The sequence below is a fragment of the Gossypium arboreum genome, chromosome 10 (assembly GCF_025698485.1).
Source record: "Gossypium arboreum isolate Shixiya-1 chromosome 10, ASM2569848v2, whole genome shotgun sequence".
In the NCBI taxonomy this organism is placed as follows: domain Eukaryota; kingdom Viridiplantae; phylum Streptophyta; class Magnoliopsida; order Malvales; family Malvaceae; genus Gossypium; species Gossypium arboreum.
The window spans coordinates 55,046,475-55,069,296 of record NC_069079.1 but is presented as its reverse complement, the minus strand read 5'-3'; the positions used below and the strand labels follow the sequence as shown (position 1 = coordinate 55,069,296).

Sequence of the window (22,822 nt, the reverse complement as noted above, 5' to 3'; positions counted from 1 at the left end):
CTCACGAAGGAATAGTTTCCCACTCCCACTTAAAAGGGTAAATTGACCGATCATGCGATGCAAATGTGCAGAAATATATCAAGAACTCAAACCAGTAAAGCATACAAAATAATGAAGATCATAACAAAAATAGATGAAATACAACGAGAGGATCATAAATTTAAACCAAATTTTCAACTATCAACAAAAAGACAAAAAGTAATCAACTCGTGGCTTGACTCTCTTAAGTACTTCCCCAGTGGAGTTGCCAAGCTGTCGAAACCAGTTTTTGTTTGAAAACGACTGACTTTTATTTTAAGAAAATGAAAAATGTGAGAGTCGCCACCAATCTTTTTTTATGAGGTTGGTCGGGTCACCTCATGATTGATCGTTTTAATAAAACGCTTTGATTTACCAAAACAACAATTTTGGCCTACGAAGTTTGAGAAAATGAGTTCGGGATTCGGTTACGTACGAGGAAGGATTATCACCCTCGTAACACCCAAAATTGGTACCTAATTGATTAATTAATGTCTTAACGTCGAAATTTGAAAACTCGAAAAGAATTTAAAAAATGATCCTCTCTAAAAAGCTTGAATAAATTAAAACGAGCATTAAAGGCCTTCTCGTATCGAGATAACAAAATGTTACATCCCGTAAGTTAGGACACGATGTTTGAACCCTCGAAAATAAGCTTGCCTTTATTTTTATTTGAAATTTTATGCATTTTAAAATTGAAAGGATATTTGGTTATTTAGGTTTAACGAGAAAACTGAAACCCCGTAAATTAGGGTACGATTTCTCAAATTCCTAAAAGTGAAATATTACTTTTGTTTTCAAGATTTTCCCTTTTTTAAAAATTTGGGTAAAGAAAAATTAATGAAATATTTAAAAAGATATACGTTTAATTGATTATGCTTGAAAAGAAATTGTTTAATACGTAAAAAAGGGGTCATACATGACTAGTAATGATAGTGCAACATACATTCGAAATGACGATGACATAACATTGCATAATAAAAAATTTGCACATGGCATTGACATTAACGAATCATAAAGTTAACAAGCATGAATAATAACAAGAATAACGATGCAAGTGATAATTTAGGAACAATAATAATAATATTAATAATATAAGTAACAACCACAATAATGATAATAATGTTGAAAATATATTGAAAGTGGCAAATAAGTAAAATAAAAAATAAAAAACACAATTAATAAAAAATAATCAAGATAATAATAAATAAGAAAATGTGAAAATGAAATAAGGAAATATTAAGTAATTAAAATAAATAAATAAGGAATTTGATTAAAAGGACTAAATAAATAAAAAATAATAATAAAAATAAAACTGTTTGAAAAACAAATGAAGTTAAATAGACCCAGAACCAAATTGAAATTAAAATAAAATTAAAGGGCAGAATTTAAAAAAAAAAGGAAAAGCAGGGCCTAATTGAAACGCTCGTAAAGATATGAGGGTCGAATAGGAAATTATTCCTCGCCCTTAAAATGACGCCGTTCCTCCGGAGACCAAAATGAAATAAAATAACATTATGGGTAAAATTTAAAAAAGAAAAGAAAAGAAAAGGGAAATAGGATTGAATTGAACATGCCAGAAAAAGCGGAAGGGGCTAGCGAGCAAATAGCCCATTACCATAGAATCACACGGATCCTTAGGGAAAATGGGTTGGGTTGTTAGTCGAGCCCCCCAAAACGACGCCGTTTTGGACGTTTGGGGGGCTGATCAAAACGACGCCGTTTTGATACTGCTATTTAAGCCCAAATTTTTTTTAAACTTCAATTCTAGCCTCCCTTTTCAAAAAACAAAAAATAGAAAAAACCTCTCTAAAAACTCTCTCAAGCCTCCCTACGTCAGGCTTGGGCACCGGTGAGCCTCCACCTCCGCCGTAGCCGATGGTTGGAGGCATACAAAATTGGGCTTTTTCTGCTCTTTTCGAAGCCGATCGCCTATGGAACACGGATTTGAGCCCGAAATCCCCGAAAGATGGACCAAACTCGGTGAAAAGAAAGGAGAAACACTCGTTTATCTCCCTCTCCGGCACGATACAGGTAAAAAAAACCTCTCTTTTCCTTGTTGTTTTATTTTTTACAAAGAATAAAAAAATAAAAATAAAATATCAGGTAAAAAATCACCTTCGATTTATCAATCTTTGTTTTTCTATTGATATTCTATGTATCCGTAAAAAAGAAAAAAAATTACATTTCTTTGTTTCTCTTTTTATAACCGAAAAAGAAATACAATATTTTCATTTTTTCTTCGTCATGTTGTTGTTTGTCCTTTTTTGCATGTACAGAGGCGACATGGCACGTGTACGGAGGGCAAGGAATGCTGATGGAGAGTACGGAGGCAGCTGGTGGCTATTTCGGTGCGAAGCAAGAGTTAGGGTTCTAAAAAAATTTTAAATTTTGGGTCAATGGCTGTTATAGTTCGGTTTAGGGTTTGTTTGGGTTTAGGGTTAATTTGGGCCTTTTTGAGTCTGTAAAGTTTGGGTTTTAAGTATTTTGGATTTTAGGTTTAGATTGGGCCACTGTAATTGTTTTGGGCTATTGTAAATGGACTGAACTGTTAATTTTCTTGTCTTTTGTTTCTACTTATTTTGTTTTTTCTCGGGCCCGGGCTAAATTGGCCCATTACAAGAGGTTTTATAGAAAATAAACCATATTTTCAGAATTTTGGAGGGGAAGGAGCAGATTGTAAAATAAGGGAAAAGGGGGAGTGGCTTGATGGCAAATTCCTCAAATTTTGAAAATCAGATAGGGGTTTTCAATTTAAAAAAAAAACTCTGCAATTACCTCACTTTTCACTTATTTTTCACCCGAATTGAGAGCTTTTTCCCTCATTTTCTTTCTTTTTTTTTTTGCTTGTTTTCATAAACCAAATATAATAGAATAAATCTAAACATTTTCTCTCCCAAAATTCTCTCTAAAACCTCTCGAAATAATTTTCAAAGTTGGGCAAAAAGTCATATGAATTTCTTCAATCATTTTTTATTCAAATTTCCAAATCAATGATTTCAGTTCAATTAAAGGTAATCCTCATCTCTAAACTTGTTTTTAAGTTGATTTCAATCGTTATTTGTTAATTAAAGTGATTATAATGGATTTTTAACTTTAATTTTTTCTTTCTTGAACTTGAGGATCAACAATTGTTGATCTTTAATTTTGAGTTGGAATCAAAATATTAATGGATGTCTAAGCTCAAAATAGTCTAATAAGAGGGTTTTAATCTTAAACCAAAAGATCAAACACGTTTTATGAATCAATTTTGAGAAATTCGTATTTGATCAAGAACATGGATGATTTTTCTCGAAAATTATGAAATGGATTAAATGATGAAATTAACACTTAAAATACATGTTATTGGACAAGGAACGAAGATTAGAAGTGGTTTGAGGTGCTAAAAAGGGAGTTTATTTTAGAAATTCTATATTTCGGCTTAGTTGTGCAACATTGGTAAGGTAGTTTAGAGCAATGATTTAGATTCATATACCTTATCAAATTTCATGTTTCTTATTGCTATTGTTAGTTTGTAATGCATACTTTGTCTCTGTTAAAGCTCCACATTAAGAGGAGGAATGTGCAAATCAGAATCGAAGCTCAAACTTGCTTGTTTGAACACTTTTTTTACTTAAAAAGCTAAGTGTGGAGGTGAGTGATATTAATGGAAATTTCATAAATTGGCCTAATTATGTGTTAAATTAAAGGTTTTTTGGTGTTATTAATGACTTAATTGCATATTGAATGGTTGGATTTGAAAAATTTTTATAAAAGAGCAAAATGACAATTGGTTTTGTAAGTTGTGTATTATGCTTTTAGCATGAATAGATTGTATGGAATAAATTGATATTTGGAGCATGAATTGCTGATTTATTGAACATTTGATAAAGGTGTTCTAATTGATATACGAATATTGGGAAAATGATATTTGCTGTGCTTAATTTTAGTGATGTTAAAATTGCTTAACAACATGCTTTTAATTGTATTTTAACATCCTAAATTAAGTGATTAATATGTATGATTATATTGGCAACATTGCATGGTGGATCTATTGGATATAGTTGGTATGGCATAGGATTTGTGAGTACTCACCGTTATTTGTAATATTGTGAGCATATGGATCTTGGTGGACTGATTTGTTTAGAGTAGAAAAGGGAGTGTTGAGCTTGAGTCTCCATTCATCGGGTTATTTGAGGCACAATAAGGGAGCGTGTGGCTTCGACCTGCTCAATTCGGAGGACTGTATTTGATTTGTGAGAGTTCAAAGATCCGTTTATCCAATGTATAATCACACATTTACTTAATTCCATGGAAGTATTATGTCAATATAATTGACTGATTGTGCCAATATAATTGAATCTTTATGTGTTAAAAGATGATTTTACATACCATGGAAAAATTATTTTTTAATTCTTGAAATAGCATGTGGTGTTATGGTGAAATGTTAACATGTTGTGACTGAAAATTTAATGCTTAATTGCTTTGATTTATGCATGATTTAGTGAAAATTACTTGATATTTTTACTATCATTCACTAAGCTTTTTAAGCTTGCACCCTCACATTTCGTGCAAAGAATTTCTGGGCGTAAGAAGTCGAGAAGTGAGTGCAAGGGCGATCTAAGAATAAGACTCGGTAGTGGCTTAAGAAATTTACTTTAGAGACTGTATAGGGGCATTATGGTACTTTTGGGACTAATGTTATTTTACTTGTAATTGACATTGGACATTAAATTTTGGACTTTTATTTTGGTGATTTTATAATTGCTTTAATACATGATTTTATGTCTAATTGATGTTTAATTTATGGTATGTTGATGAGACTAACAATGTTTAATTGAAGCTTACCATGAAGTGGATTGCTTGTGACTAAGGTATGTAGCTTGTGTGAATTAATTGGTGTTTGCTAAGTGTGTAATTGGGTGTTAAATTTTGATTAATTGTTGCATATTTGTTGTAAAGAAATTAAATTGGAGTTGTGATGATGTTTATGGTAATTAATTGTAGCTATTTCAAGTTTAATGGGTAAGTAAAATATGTAAAATCGGGTAATTAAAACGAATTTTTGACAATATAGGTGTAGTGGTTTGCACACAGGCGTGTTTTTTTTCGCACGGGCGTGTAGGTTTTTGGGGGTTTGATTTTTTATCTTTGTAATCTAGTATTCTAATTTGCTTAATTTATAATTTAGTCTTGAAACTTGATTAGATTAATTGAAGCCTTTAATGATAGGAAAACTTGGTAATCTTTTAGGATTAAACTTGTAACCATTAATATTTGGTAGAAACACTCTTAATTTTTAATTTGAAAAATGTACTAAAAGTTTGTAAAAGTTACGATTTAGTCCCTAATAATAAACCTTGAATTAGATATAGTAATGAACTCGAATTAAGCTGAAATTTTTAGAGCTTACATAATTTGACTAAAAGAAGGTTGACAACTATTTAGAAATAAAATCGGGATAGTTTAACCTTAGGTGGTAATATGACCAAAATACCCTTAAGTTTAAATACTTTGAAAAAGTTTTAAAATGGTTCACAAATTGCTTCCACATTAATAAATAATAGTTAATTAGTCATAAATGAGGTATTATAAGGTTGGGTTGTGCGTCAGGTGGTCTTCAGCTGGAGAGTCACTTTGGTGGCTAATGTAACGCTTCGGATTCAGGTCGGTCCATCCCGGTTAGGTTTGGGGTGTCACAAAAATTTTAACTACTTAAGTGACTTGGGTGGCAAGTATTGATGGAGGGAAAAAAGTGGTGGCAATTTTAAGGTTTTGGGGAAACCTTATGGACAGTAGTGATGGGGAAAATTTCTCCTCTTTGTTGTTTCAGGCCTTGAGCCCAAACTATATTTACAAACTAAACTGCTTAAAATAAAATAAACTGATTAGTACTTAGGCTAATTTGACCCCCTTATTAAAAATAAACAAATAAAATTAACATTAAAAACAAAAACAAAAATTTCAAAACTAATTAGAAAATTTCTTCTCAAAAGATTACTTTAAATTAATTCTCAAGAAAGGTTGGAGGGGTCACAACAGTCTCGCTTAAGTTTCAATCTCCTTGGACAAAATTAATTAAATGTACTAATTTTTTAAAATAATTTCTAACTTTTTATTAAAAAGAAAAATCATGAAAAATTAATGATCTAATAATTTAAACGAGGTTTTAATTTGCTCAACTTCACCATCCCAATAGTGCTTGAGATGTTGACCATTAACTTTAAACATACCTCCATGATTGTACAATTCTACAACTCCATAAGGATAAACTTTATAGATGGTATAATGTCCTTTCCAATCGAAACTTGAGTTCTCCAAGAAATAACCTTAGCCTCGAATTAAACAACAACACTTTCTGGCCTTCTTTGAATTCAAAAGTTGTATATGATTGTCATGCCATCTTTTAGATTTTTCTTTACACATCTTGGCATTCTCGTATGAAAATAACCTCAACTCTTTTAACTCATCAAGATGTAGCATCCTTCTCTCACCGGCTTGCTTAAGATCCAAATTCAATTATTTCAAAGCCCAATGAGTTTTATTCTCCAATTCAAGTGGAAAATGACACGCCCTTCCAAAAACTAACCAATAGTGTCTTAGAAGTAGTTTGATAGGCCCATAGAGCATCATTCAGCCTTTGAGACCAATCTTTTCTGTTAGGGCGCACCACCCTCTCAAGAATACCTTTGATTTCACAATTCACCCTTTCAACTTGCCTATTTGACTGTGGGTGATAAGCACTAGCAATTTTATGCAGTCACATCGTACTTGTCAAGCAACCACTTAAGCCACCTATTTATAAAGTGAGATCCTTCATCGCTAATTATAGCTCTATAAGTCCCAAACTGTTTAAATACATACTTATGTAGGAATCGCATGACTACCTTAGCATCATTTGTTAGGTACGCCTCAACTTCAACGCACTTGGATACGTAGTCCATAGCTACCAAAATATACTTGTTCCCATAAGAGGAAGGAAACAGGCCTAGAAAATCAATGCCCTATGCGTCAATAGTTCAACCTCTAAAATATTTTTTAAGGGCATGTCATTCTTCCTTAATATGTTTCTGGTTCTTTAGCATCTATAGTAGTTTTTCACATATGCATATGCATCCTTAAATACTATAGGCCAAAAAAATCTTGCTTGTAAAATATTTTTGCAGTGCAGGAACCACCAAAGTGTCCCTCACTCAGAGATGAATGGCAGTTGTACAAAATCTCGTCAAATTCACTTCCAGCTACTAACTTCCTAATTATGTTATCTACATATTGTTTAAAAAAAATGAATCCTCCCAAAAATAATTTCGACTATCAAGAAGGAATTTCTTCCTTTGTTGGTATGTCATTTCCCTGAGTAATTATTTCATATGCTAAATAATTGGAAAAATCAGCAAACCAAGGTGTTTTGTGGATTTGACTTGCCTCGAATATATGCTCATCAGGAAAATTCTCATTAATTGGAACAAGTCAAGAAGTTACCTTATTTTATTCCAACCTCGACAGATGATCGGCTACTTGATTTTCACCACCTTTTCTGTCTTGAATCTCAACATCAAATTCTTGGAGTAAAAGTATCCAATGAATTAGCCTCAGTTTACCATCTTTCTTCGTGAGTAAATACTTAATAGTCGCATGATCGGTAAACACTGTAACTTTGGTGTAACACCCCTATCCCGTAACCGTCGCCGGAATAGGTAAGGGGCATTACCGGACTTGTAACTCATGCCAGATCAGTAAAATTTTGAACATTTTCTTGAAGTAAAGATCATTCAATTGGATAATTGCTAGACACAACCAGGGATAAAATTTAAAAACTTATAAAAGTAAACATTCAAAAGATGTCATATTCGCATGGCTTATATACATTAACCAAAATATCCTCCCACTACTAGTCTATTCTATACATGCCATAAGATAATCCAAAACATAGCAGTACCAAATAGTGGATAGTGATAGTGTGACAAGTTGCTGACGACCCCCAAGCAAAAAGGCCAGAATCAACAATCTATAAAACAGAGAAACATAATAACGGAGTAAGCTTTTGTAAGCTTCGTAAGTCTTAAGCAATTTAAAACCAGTGAACTCAAATATAACCAATTGGTTTATTTGATTCACATATAACATTTCATTTCATATCTATAGTTATCCTCATCGGACAAATCAAAATGTATATCTCCCAATATCCTATAGTATTTCTCCATAACCGAATACTCACATATTCATATGGCATTTTCATATTTTCTTTTCACTTTACAATCATGATTTAATTCTGATGGGTCTAACATGTACAAGTATTTATCACATACCTGACCAACCAAATTAAAAGTCGATCTTATTTAATTCTCATATAACCTCTTTCTAGGTATACTACCCTTTTTGGCCGAATATACACAATTACGTAATACACAATAAGCAGATAAATTCTCACTTGATAGTGATCTCTTATAAACATAGGTACATTACATATTTTCACCTAACTTTTCACATTGACCAAATGCACAATAATCATAGAACAGTCTTATTGCTTTACTCACATATGCATCACATAACGACCTTGTGATTTAATCCAAATCAAGCTTAAATATAATCTCAAAATACATACCTGACCAACATAACGCATTGAACGTATTTATTACCAATTGTTACTGTGAAGTCATATAATCTTATGCTTTACTCGAATCTTCAGCGAGACCTTTAGCTCGAATAATCCCCACACGTAGTTATTGGGTCTTACCCGGACAAAATCTCCACACGTAGTCATCGGGTCTTACCCGGACATAATCTCCACACGTAGTCATCGGGTCTTACCAGGACATAATCTCCACACGTAGTCATCGGGTCTTACCTGGAATATATTTCCAAGTTTCATGTACATTTAATCACATGTTACAACATTCACATCGACTGTCATATTTGTAATTCATTTGCCTCATCAAATATCTAATAATACACACCTTTCACATTTGGTCATTCGGCCACAATATACACACATCTCCTACATATTTCACATTAGCCATTCGGCTTTACCAAATATACACATCTCATACATATTTCACACTAGCCATTCGGATTTACCACATATATAGATCTCATACATATTTCACATTAGCCATTCGGCTTTACCACATATATATATCTCATACATATTTCATATTAGCCATTCGGCTTTACCACATATACATATCTCATACATATTTCACACTAGTCATTCGGCTTTACCACACATATATATATATTTATCTTGTACATCAATTTCAGCAATAGCTTATAAGCAACTCAAATAGTTTCATCAATGTTTACAACAAAATCACATATTCACTACAAGCTATTTTCCTAAGCAATAGTCACTAAATTATTTATAACTGGAGCTACAAAACTCAAAATAAATTTCCGTTAATTTTCCCTGAATATAGACTCATATATCTTCCATCCATAAAATTTTCAGAATTTTAGGTTTGGCCAATCAATACCAGATTTTTCTAAAACTTTCCCCTGTTTCACTGTTTGACCAATCTGACCACTCTTCACTGCAAATCAAATTTCTCATTGTACAGAATTCAAAATATGTTCTATTTGATTTTATTTGAAACTAGACTCATTAAGAAGTCTAAGCATATAAATTTTATCTTATAACCATTTTTTTACAAATTATAATGATTTTCTAAAAACAGAACAGGGGATTTCGGAGTCATTCTAACACTGTCTCACACAACTTTAAATATATCTTTATAGGAAATTTCTTTGCTTACACGGTCTCTTTTATAAGAAACTAGACTAATTAAGCTTTGATTACATATTTTATTCAGCCTAAAATTCCACACCAACAATTTATGGTGATTTTCTAAAATCACGTTACTGCTGCTGTCCTAAGCAAATTATTACAATTTGCTCTTAAATTTCCCAGTCCAAACACTTATGAACTTATCATTTGAATTTAAAACATGTCATGCCCACATCATATCTTATTAAATAAACTTATTATGTCCTATTATGATTGAATTTACTCAACGTTTAATCACTTAAAACTTACCTCGGATGTCATTGAACAATTACGGGTTGATTAATCAACTAGTTTTGCTTTCCCTTTATCCAAAATTGGCTCCTTATGCTCTTGAGCTTGATTAACAAATTCAACTTATCACATCTCTATTATTTAAAACCACATTCGGCACATATAAAAAAAACATTGATAAGTCTCAAAACACAAACAGCACTTATCAAAGTCATCTAATTTACACACTTCACATGGCACTACTACATTCATTAACCTTACTTTCATACAACCAATCTTCATTGATGAATGCTCCCACACTTATATATATACTCTTAGACCGTAATATAACATCAAGTGCACATGCTGCTCATATAGCCGAATATCACTTAACTAATTAATAAAAAATCTTTTAATACTTAATTCCACAAGTCCATTCGGCATTAGCTCATCCAACTCATATTTTCCATTGACAACCTCTATAACTACAATTTATTCACATTCTTATTCATGCTACATTCGGCCATTGTAATTAAAATATATATATATATATATAATTACACAATGATCGCTTTAGTCGATTATAAATTCTCAATTAAATCACATATATCATTTACAAGCTCAAACTCATCATTTACCTCATTTCTCTCTTTAATTCATATTCGAACACTCAATTATACCTTAACTTATCCATTTCTTTCATTTAAACAACCCACATAACTTATTCATTCATGAACACATTCGGTACTATGCATGTTTACAAATATTTCTTGGCACCTTTATCACATTTTCACAATCGGCATAACCATGTTACCAATCTAATACATCAAAATTTACTTATCCAAGACTACATTCAGCATATATATATTCACATAAACACAATAGCTGAACTCTTCATGAAGTTACCGAGACTCATCATTTGCTATTTCACACACACTCACATCCAATCCTTTTTATTAAACACTCAAAATCAACCATCTTCATGCCTCATCACAAAAACATCAAAACACCAACCAAGACACTCTACAACCCATAGCCGAATGCATCACTTCAAACCAATAACAAAAATTGAGTCATGGGCTATGAAAGGAGCTTAGCAATTAACTCAATTTCACATAAATTATCAAGAAATAAAATTAAACATACCTCCAATTAGAATCACCAAGGCCAAATATCAAAGAGCCCTTTTGTTCTACCTTAGATTTTGAGCTTGCTCCATTGCCGAAATCCTCAAAGCATTTTTCTTCATTCTTTCTCAAACATTCACAAGAACAAGGTAAGGATGTATGGCCTTCTTTTTTTTTTTTTATTCATTAATCTAACCCATTAACCATTTTAATATTAATATGTAAGGCATATATGGCTATTCCACCATCACCATGGTCGGCCACTTACTTAAAAATGGGGAATTTGACATGCAAATCCCCATATTTTAAGCCATGCAATATTTGACCACTACACTTCAACCTATCACAATTTCAATGTTTTCACATAAGTCCTTTTTAATTAATTTCACATTTAAAAGACAAAATCAAAGCATGAAATTTTCACACATACACTTTCACTTATAATAGGCATAAAATATAACATTTAATTATTCTTGTGACTCGATTTTGTGGTCCTGAAACCACTTCTCGACTAGAGTCAAATTAGGGCTGTCACATTTGGTACCTATAAGATATGAACGGAACTTGTCAAAAGTAAAAACTATAGTAAAGAGTTATTTTCAATTACCGTATAATTGAGCTGGGCTCTTGTCAAAGTTTTGCTTGCATAGTAGATAGGATGAAACACTTTGTTTCTTCTTTGACCCATCACAACTCCAATAGTGAAATTGCTTGCATCACACATCAACTCAAAAGGTGAGTTCCAATAAAGTGTAACAATTATTAGGGTTGATATTAACTAGATTTTTAATTCCTCAAAAGCTTCTAAACATGCTTTGTTAAAATCAAAAACAATATCTTTTTCTAAAAGCATACACAAAGGTATAGAAATTTTTGAAGAATCTTTGATAAATCTACAATAAAAATCAGCATGGCCTAAGAAACTTCTAACTCCTTTCACACTAACTAGAGGTGGTAATCTTTCAATTACGTCCACCTTTGCTCTATACACTTCAATTCTGTTTTTGAAAATTTTATGTCCTAAGACAATTCCCTCATTAACCATAAAATGACATTTATCCTGGTTAATTACAAGATTCATCTTCTCACATCTTTTTAGTACCTTAGCCAAATTACTCAAACAAACATCATAAGTGTTACCAAAAACAAAAAAAAAAAAATCCATGAAAAACTCAACAAAAATTTCAACCATATAAGTGAAAATTGCCATAATACATTGTTGAAATGTGGCAAGTGCATTATATAAGCCAAAAGGCATTCGCCTAAAAGTAAATGTACCGTACGGGCAAGTAAAAGTAGTTTTATGTTGGTCTTTTGGGGCTACAACTATTTGATTGTATCCCAAATATCCATCTAAAAAGCAGTAAAATTTGTTACCTGTCAGTCGATCTAACATTTGATCCATAGAAGGCAACAAAAAATTATCCTTGTGAGTGGCTTTGTTCGAATTTCTTTAGTCAATATAGATTCTCCAACCCGTGACAATTCTCGTTGAAATTAACTCATTTCATTCATTCTTGACAATCATGATTCCACCTTTCTTTGGTACACATTGTACCAGACTTATCCAAGAACTATCTAAGATGGGGTAAATAATTCTCGCATCCAACCATTTGATTACCTCCTTCAGTACCACTTCTTTCATGATAGGGCTAAGTCTCCTTTGCCCATCAATTCTACCTCTTTCACATTCCTTTAAAATAATCTTATGCATACAGAAGGAATGGCTTATACCTCGTATGTCAACTATGGTCCAACCAATTGTCTTTTTAAATTTCTTTTAAATAGTAATCAATTGCTCCTCTTAGCATTCTATCAATTTTACTGAAACAATCACAACAAATGGGACAAAAGTACATTTAGTTCAAGCTTAGACGGTTCCTCGATTTACAACTTGGGTTGTGTAAATTCCCGAACTTCCAACTCTAGGAGTTTGAACCACGTGGTTGAACATAACTCATCAAATTGTCTTCTATCAAAGCCATACCTTAATTACCTTTTTCATCTTCCAATGGTTCAAACCATAAAGTATTCTCAAATGGTCTTCTTCATAATTGCTCCCCCATTCAATAACTAAGATTTCTAATTCCTCAATTACTGAACATTCCTCCATCAGATCGAGAAATTTCATGGCCTTCAGAACGTTAAATGTTACCTTATCACCTTGAACTTGTATGATGAGTTCTCCTTTTTTCACATCTATCAACTTTCTTCACATGGCTAGGAAAGGTCTCCCCAAGATGATTGGAACTTCATTATCTGCTTCAAAGTCTAACACAATAAAGTCAGTAGGAAAAATAAATTTATCAACTCTTACCAAAACATCCTCGATCTTTCCCTTGAAATATGCTAATGAACGATCCGCTAGTTAAAGTGTCATAGCAGTGGGTCTTACTTCACCTATTCCCAATAGTTTGAAAGTAGATTTGGTCAGCAAGTTGATGCTTGCTCCAGGATTGCACAAAGCTGTACCGCAGTAAGATTCTCTGATGTTACAGGGTATTGTAAAGCTTCCAAGGTCTTTCAATTTTGGAGCTAACTTGTTCTGTAAAAACACACCGCTCTCATTCGTCAAAGCAACAGTCTCATATTCACTAAGCCTTTTCTTCTTAGACAGAATAACCTTTATAAACTTCACATAACTAGGTATTTGTTCTAAAGCCTCCACTAACGGAATGTTGATGTGTAATTGTTTTAAAACATCCAATAACTTCTTAAACTGCATCTCTTATTTCTATTTATTCTACTGAAGTCTTTGAGGATATAGAGCTCTAGGCTGATACGGAAAAGTCTTTTAAAGAGGTAAATTTGCAAAAGAAAATGTTAGCTTTTCAGAATTCACTAGTTTAGGGTTTACCCCATCAGATTTCTCAACATCTGATTTTTCTGGTGTAGGAACTTCAACTATTGGTTAACTTTCCTTCTTCTCAATAGGCTCATCTTCAATCATAATCTCCTTGGGTTCCAAAATCTTATCACTTCGTAGTGCAACTACCTTGCAATGTTCCATACCAAAACTCCTTGGATTTCTTATATTGCTCGGTAAGGCTCCTTACGGTATACTACAAAGCTTAGTAGCTAACTAACCCATTTGGTTCTCTAGATTATTTAGTGTTGATGCTTGATTTTGAATCAATGCATCATTTTTCGCTATGTATGCCTTCAACAAGTCCTCGAAATTGTTTGATGACTTAGCTTGCGATGGTTTTGGAGCTTGTTGTCTAAACCTTTAGGATTGATAGGGTTTATGTTGAATATAATTGTTCGGTCCATTTCCTTGGTTACTTCAAGAAAAGTTCAGATGATTCTGCTATAATGGATTGTAAATGTTGGATTGTGGTCCTTGTCCACTTCTATTTTGATATTGATTCCTTACATAACAAATAGACTCAGGGTTTGTAGAGCAATTCTCGAAAGAATGACCACACAATACACACAGGAAACAACATCATACTAACTTAGTGATTGAGCTGCAAAACTATTCAAACCAATAGTGGTAAACTATTTTAACATTGAGGAAATAGAAGATACCTAAGTAGAGAGTGAAGTTAGCGCGTCCACTTCATGAACTCCAGCTACTTGTCTTTCAAAAACTGCTTGATTTATTGACCAATGGTAATTGTTGCTAGCGATCCTTTCAATGATCTCATAAACCTCGTTATAAGACTTAGACAAAATCATACCATTCGTAGAAGCATCTACCATTAATCTTGTATGTGCATTGAGACCGTTATAAAATGTATCCAATTATATATAATAAGGAATCCCATGATGAGGACACTTACGAAACAATTCCTTGAATCTTTCCTATGCCTCGTATAACGACTCATCATCCAATTGTTGAAAAGTAGTTATCTCATTTCAAAAATTTTTGTTCTTGCTTGGTGAAAAATACTTTACCGAAAACCTTTATGCTAATTCTTGCCATGTAGATATTGAACTTTGTGGCACTGAATTCAACAACGCTCATGCTCGACCTCACAATGAGTACGAACATAGTTTCAACCTTAATGCATCTTCAGTCACACTAACTATCTTAAATGAATCACTCTCCTCCATGAATAATCTAAGGTTAAGATGTGGATCTTCCGTGGGCATACCACTGAACTGACCCACTTTTTCGAGCATTTGAAACATCACTGGTTTCAATTCAAATGATGGTGCCTCAATATCTTGCCTTCTGATTCCTAGATTTAATTCATTGAAGAGTAGCACAACGTATTGTCTTATGGCACGATCCCTATCATTAATAATAATGATTGGATTCTGCACATGATTGACTCTATTACCTTGTCCATCATTTTGATTTCCAAGGTCCATCTTGACTTGTCTTTGAGCAAATCTCTCGCGTCTTCTTTATCTAAATGTCTACTCAATTTCAAGGTCTACAGGTAATAGATCAATGATTCTATCTATGCTCATAAACACTTGATAAATAAATAAAAAATAAAGAATAAATTAGTAATGTTAGAAATTAAATAAAAACCAAACTGCAAAATTAATTTCACAAAGAATGATTAAGACAATAGTCCCGGTAATGGCGCCAAAAACTTGTAACGAATTATATGCACAAATGTACAAAGCCGTTCAAGTAATAACTAAGTAAAAATGAGTTATCATCTTCACAAGGACTGTGTATGTTAATCGATTAATTGCAAAATTATAAGTTCACAGTTTGGTGGTAAAAACAAAATATTTTTAGTGGTGGATGATTAAATTAAATTATCTAAATGCAAATGCTCTAAATGTATGAATGAATGAATAACTTTAGCAACAAAAACAATCAACATAAAATAGGCTAAGATAATTATATTAATCAACTCAATTTATTTTCATCATGCTTAACAATGTCAAAAAGTATTCCATGGCAACTCGATCTTTCATGAGTTTGGAAACCAAGTTAAGTCCTCTCGGATCTTTTATTTAGTGAAATATGCATTTTATTAATCATATTAAACTAAGGATTTCTTAGTATTTATGTGAGGTCACAAGGACATTTACGTTTGCAACAGTTTAATCACATAAACCTAAAAATTATGTAAGAAAATAGAGCAAACAAAAGATATCATGAACCTCTAATTTAGTCGGGTTTAATGATCTAAATTGAGAATTGCACTTTTCAATTGTGCGTCTACTAGTCGTCGTCTGGTTAGGATCGCTTGACAAATCTAACTGCATCCAATCACATATGAATGAAATATATCTTGATTTTAATTGAAAACATGACCGACTGAAGCACAAACATGTTAAACATGAATCAAATAAATCTTATTGAATTAACATGATCATCCTAGAAAATAGGATTTAAATATCATCATTGATGTCAGAAACAATAAACACATAGCAAACATAGGTAAATTAAATAACAAGAGGAAACAATAAACTCTAATTCAGTTAAGTAGTCTTTAGGATCTTTTTTGACTGATGTGTTCCTCCGTTCTGCTCAATGCTCCTTTTGCTAAGGGTTTCCTAAGGTGGTCGACCAAAGAAATGTCTTGACAAAGCCTTTGTTAGCTAAAGAATGGAAGGGAGATGGATGGCTATGAAAGGGAAAAGAATAGGGAAATGGAAAGAGAATGATGAATAAGAGATGAGGGATGTGTTATGAATAAAGGGATAATTTGAGAAGTGAAAAGGTATGTGGTATTTATAGGTGAAGGCAAGGGTAGAGTTTACTAAAAATCAAATTCAAAATCCCTCTATTTCCACTCATACATGGCCGACCACAAATTATGGAAAAGGGGATGACTTGGTTGCTTTTTTTTTTTAAATTCAAAACAACATTATTAACTTCCATAAGGTGGACGGTTTCAAAGACCAAGTTGGTGGGCTGATTTTTTATATTTTTCCAACTACAAGGACCTTCAGTTAATACCTCAAAGCTTATTTTTGGGCAGCCATCTACTTGTGCCAAAAATTGGGCTTGACTCCTCCTTGTTGGACAGTTTCTCAACCCAATAATTAATCAGACATGTCCATCTTTTAGCACATCTTTTACTGGGTCAAATTATCACCTTTATGACCTAGTCTTGCATGGTTTTTCCAATCTAAATGAAGTGGATGTGTGCATGTCCATGCATTATTTATGTCAATCACGTCCTCCATGGTCCTCCTACATAGTGAAAACTCACATATTAATATTTAACATGAAAATAATATATATTATTTACAAAAATCATGTAATTAAGCATAGTTTCACATACTTTATAAATTCATGTCCAATATTAATAATTAAGTAAAATTCACTTATTTTAATAACAATTACATAAGATTAACATATTTATTAAGTCAAAAGGTGGTCAAAATATATAGAAAACCCTATATAATTTCGAGTTTACAGCTACATGTATCCTATAGGGAGTATTGGGGACAATATAATATGCCAAACTACTTTCATGTTTAGTCATTTTGTCGAGCCTATTCTTGACTTCTAAACCACCTTAAGCTGCAGAACGTTACAACCCGAAAAGTCCTATGTGACTTAGGTAATACTTTATATGGATGACATTGTGCCATGTTTTGATAATTTTCCTAATTTTATTCATTTGATATATTTGTATATATGTTTTGTAACACCCTAAACCTATATCCGTCATTGGAGTAGGGTTATAGAGTATTACTGACCAATCATACATAATTTCAAACATTTCAGGTTATATAATATTCAAGTCAAAACTAATCACAATCAATTATGTAGTCCCTAATACGAGCCCTTGAGGCCCAAAATAAAAATTAAAAAATAGATTAAGGCTAAACCGGGTATTAAAAGAATTTTTTGGAAAACATATAAAATTTTCAAAGGTGCAAGGGACACACACCCATGTGGCCCCAAGCCGTGTAGGCATTCGAAATGGGGCTACAGGCCCGTGTCCTTATCCATGTCCAAACTAGTGAGTATTGTAACAGCCCGATTTAGGGCCTAGTCAGAACAGTGGTCTCGAGACCACAAATTCAAAGTTATAAAATTTATTTTATTACAATTATGAGGTTGTAACATGATTATAATCATGCATGAAAAATTTGGTGAGCCAATTTTAATGTTTGTGAGCCCGATTGCGAAAAAGGACTAAATCGCATAAAAGGTAAAATTGCTTTTTAGTACCCAAATGTGTTAAATAGCTAGAGAACTAAAATTAGGGAATTTTAAAGTGTAATTTGATCCCTAGAAGCATGGTGGCCGGCCATAGGAAGCAAAATTGTTCAAATAGTCAAAGTTCAGGTGAATGATGTCATGAGTTGATGATAAAATAATGCCTAAAAAGCCTAGCTATTTTTTCTTCTTCTTCTTCTCCATGTCTTCTCCCCACCAAAAATATCAATAAAAGAGGGGTTTTTGAAGCTTTGAAATTTCAGTAACTTTTTACCTCAACAAGTAAGTGATTCCTATGTCCCTAATTAATAATTTTTGCACTTTTGAGACCCTTGAAGCATAAGCTTTCAAATGAGGGGTTTATTTTGCAAAATGATTGAGAGTTTAGGGTTTTTCCATGAAAGGATTTTTGATTTTTTCTAAGTTTCTATGGAAGAATATGAGTCCTAGTTGTCACATAAACAACTTTTGTGAAAGGTATTAGCATGAAAACACCTAAAGGGGCTATTTTGTGTAAGTTGCAAAATAGGTGATATGAGTGTGAAATAGTGAGATTTTGGGATTGCTAAAGCAGTAAAAAAATTTTAACTAGACTTGAAATATAAATAAATTTGATAAAAATTGATTTTCGAGCATAAGGGTAAAATGGTCATTTTGCCAAAGTTTAGGGGAAAAATTGTCATTTTTCCAAAGATGTGAATTTATGATTGCCTAATTGTAATTAGCGACTAAATAAGTTCATTTTTTTGTTATAGATCAAGATTTACCAAAATCGAACCTAGACCGGGGCAAAGCCAAGCTATCCGACTAAACAGACTAGTCAAGTATATTTTGTAAATCGAGGTAAGTTGTATGTAAATAATACAACTACATTGTTAATGTATGTATTCGAATTGTCATTGAATTGATATAGTATGAATTGCTAGATTGTAAACTAAGATTGTATATTAATGATTAAGATAGTGGAATGGTCTAGTTGAGACCCTAGGAAATAGACCGGATATTCATGCCATAACGTTCAAATTTCTTGTGTGCCAGTGTAAGACATGTCTGGGACATGCAACGGCCACATTATGAGTGCTAGTATAAGACCATGTCTGGGACATGGCATCGACACAGAGACGAGTGCCAGTGTAAGACATGTCTAGGACATGCATCAGCCTCAACGATGATAGCCAGTGTAAGATGTGTCTGGGACACACATCGGCTAAGAGTTGTGCTACTGTAAGACATGTCTGGGACATGCATCAGCACATATATACGAGAGCTAGTATAAGACCATGTCTGGGACATGGCATCGGCAACTTATCCCATGTTCGAGGCTTATAGAATATTCGGTAGTTTTCCGAAAGGTTTAATTTTAAAGGTTATGAAAGTGATTTAATAAGGAAAGTATAATAATGTTTTGAGTGATACAGGTACCTATTTGGTATGCATGAGTAATGAGTTCAAATTAGAAAATGTGATTTGAGTAGACAGTAATGAGTAAGTCAAGTTTATGCTTACCTTTGAGCTATGAGTATGATGACTAATGGTAAAATTGTTGTTGTATATTTATTTATATGCAACTTACTAAGCTTTATGCTTGCTCTCTTTTCTTCCTCCTTTTCTTTCAGTGCCGCTTAATTTGCTCAATGATTCTTTGAAGTCAGAGATATCGATCATACTATCAATCGAAGCACTTGGTATAGTACAAATCTTCTTTTGAGTATGGCATGTATAAGGCTAGACTAAGATGTTGATTTAAATAACAAATTGGTTATGTATTTTGGCTTAAGTCAAAGTCCTTCATTTTGTATCAAGCCTAGAATAATGGTTATTTTTCATTTTGATAAATGCATATAATGTTCTTTCTATGGATGAATTGGTGTCTATTGAGGAGAAATTTGTGTATTGAATTGATATTGTGTAGATTGTGTAAATTGAGTGACAAAATGGATTGGAAATGGCCTCCTCTTTATCCACACGGGTATGACACACGGGCTTGTGTCTAGGCCATGTGTGACACACGGCTCACTCCCATGGGTGTGTGATTTGGCCGTGCGTCCCCTGCACTTAAAATTTTTAGTCAATGTTGCACACGGGTAGGTCACACGGGCATGTGCTATGGCTGTGCTCTTAAGTCAGTTTTGCACACGGGCTAAGAGCACGAGTGCGTCCCAAACCACATTGGCGTGTGTGGCTACATGGTCTTTACCCACACGGGCGTGTGGAGCCTTAAAGCACAAAATTTTCCATGTTCTTCTTAAGTTTTTGGTTTGGTCTCGTACAATCTTGAATATACGTTTTGGGCCTCGTAAGCCCATTTAAGGGATAGATTGCTTATGAAACGAAAAGTTTTAATTTGATCAAGATTTTTATGACCTGATTTCCTAAGATTGATTGAGTTTAAGTTAGGTAGCACCTCAAACCCTATTCCGGTGTTGGATACGGGCGAGGGGTGTTACAAGCATACTAACTTAAATCATACGGCCAAACCACAAACCCGTATGCCAGACTGTGTACCCTCCGAAATGGCCTCACACGCCCGTGTGCGTGAAAACTAGAGGGTATACTGACTTGTGCCATACGACTAAGCCACACGCCTGTGTGTTAGGCCGTGTGAAGCTACTGACTTAATTTCTATAGAATTTACAGGGAACACACGGCCTTGTCACTTGGCCGTGTGTCACACACTATTGAGACACATACCCGTGTTGACAAAAATAGGCCATTTTCCAAGCCATATTTCTAACCCAAATTGATACCAACCTAAACTCAACAATTTGCATATGACCATGATAAAATAGGAATTCAAACCAACCCAAAATCAAGCTTAAAACATGTAACATCATCACATACAACCATTTATTTACTAAAAGCACAACCTACCTATATCATTCCTATCGAATTGACAACCTAAGTGATAAGAATTTGTTTCACTTTACCTATAAAACAACCAACATAGATAATTCACCTTAATGACCAATTCATTTAAGCAAACATTACTTTCAATATAGCATAAGACTTTAAACATATATTTACAATTATTTACACTTACAAAATCATCTACCCTAAAGTTCAATAAATGAAAGGGATGCTAACATTAAATTTACATCCTAGGTACATGTCAAAAACACAAAAAGGAAACATCACCAACATTAAGTACGGGATTCTTGCGGGATGCTGAGTCTGATTATACTATTTATGTAACCTGCAACGTGTAAATCAATTTATCATTAATAGGTTCCATTTATTGGCTAAACACAATTTCAATCACCATTAATATGAAATTCTAACTTAACCAAATAAGACCTCGATTCTTTCGATAATTCAAGTAACCTTATCGTAAGATCTATTAGCAACGTGGCTCCCGATGCCTAGCAGTAAACCGTGAAAGAGATTGCACCCAGCGCTAGTCGGATTAACTGACAGTTTTGAATATGAGCCCAGCTCTAATTGGATAAACCAACGATATTTGCACCCAGTGCTAGTCGGATTAACCGATATTATTGAATGTGAGCCCAGCTCTAGTTGGATAAACCAATGATATTCGCACCCAATGCTAGTCGGATTAGCTGATAGTATTGAATGTGAACCCAACTCTAGTCGAATATACCAACGATATTTGCACCCAGTGCTAGTCGGGTATACCAACGATTATAATTGTGAGCCCAGCGCTAGTCAAATAAACCAATGATAATTGCATCCAGCGCTAGTCGGATAAACCGACAGTTGTGTGCCGAGCACTGGTCAGACAAGCTGACAAAGATTGTGCCCAGCCCTAGTCGAACATATCAACGATTGTACAATTATTTACTTCCACAATTTCCTCATTTATTTTCCTTACATTAATTCAATAATATGCATACATTTTATATCAAGATCTAATTTATCATTACTTTTTTTAAATAGTAATTAGAAATAAAATTAGGTTCGGATCCACGAACTTACCCGTTGTAAACTGAAAAATATATAGGATTTTTCCAATGAAATTTATCACCTTTTTACTTAAATTCGTTCTTAAAACTGAGTAATTGTTTAATAAATTAATGAAATATGTGAAAATATGAAATTAGGACATGGAAATTACTAAAATATGATTTTATGCTTTATTATATAGTTTTCATGCATAAAATGGCTTATTTTGGATTTATTTGAATATATTATATTTTTAAGAAATAAAATGGGACATGCATGATTAAATTAAATAATAAAATATAAAATTATATTTAATAATTCATTTTAAAATATTTCATTAATAATTTGGGTTTTAATTAATTATTTAAATTGGATAAATTTCGTTCTTTGGTCCTCTAATTTATCTATTTATTTTGGACAGGTCTGATAGCTTTGCTGGATTACAAAAAAACCGTCCAAATTGAAGACTAAGTCAACCCAAATCAGCTACACATGGCTGTCCACATAAACCACTTTTTGGTTTAATTGCACAAGGTCCTTACAATGTTGAAGAAATTAAAGATTTACCCGAAGATTTACATTTGACCAAGTCTCAATCTTGAGTTGTTATGGCATTTAAATTGCTTAAAAATCAAGAAAAATTCAGCTCAAAAACCACTAAGCATGGCCGGCCACTAATTGGAAAAGCTTGAAGAGACTAAACCTCTCTATTTT

The 22,822-nt window shown here is 33.1% G+C and overlaps 1 non-coding gene and 1 pseudogene across 1 annotated transcript; both read left to right on the top strand.

The window, feature by feature from the left end:
* Positions 1 to 1,896: 1,896 nt before the first annotated feature.
* LOC128282058 (amino acid transporter AVT6E-like) overlaps positions 1,897 to 22,822 on the top strand; it is a 33,918-nt pseudogene continuing 12,992 nt past the window's right edge.
* On the top strand, positions 14,882 to 14,988 carry LOC128282977 (small nucleolar RNA R71). The gene has a single exon (XR_008273324.1). It is a non-coding gene; the product is annotated as a small nucleolar RNA R71 (small nucleolar RNA).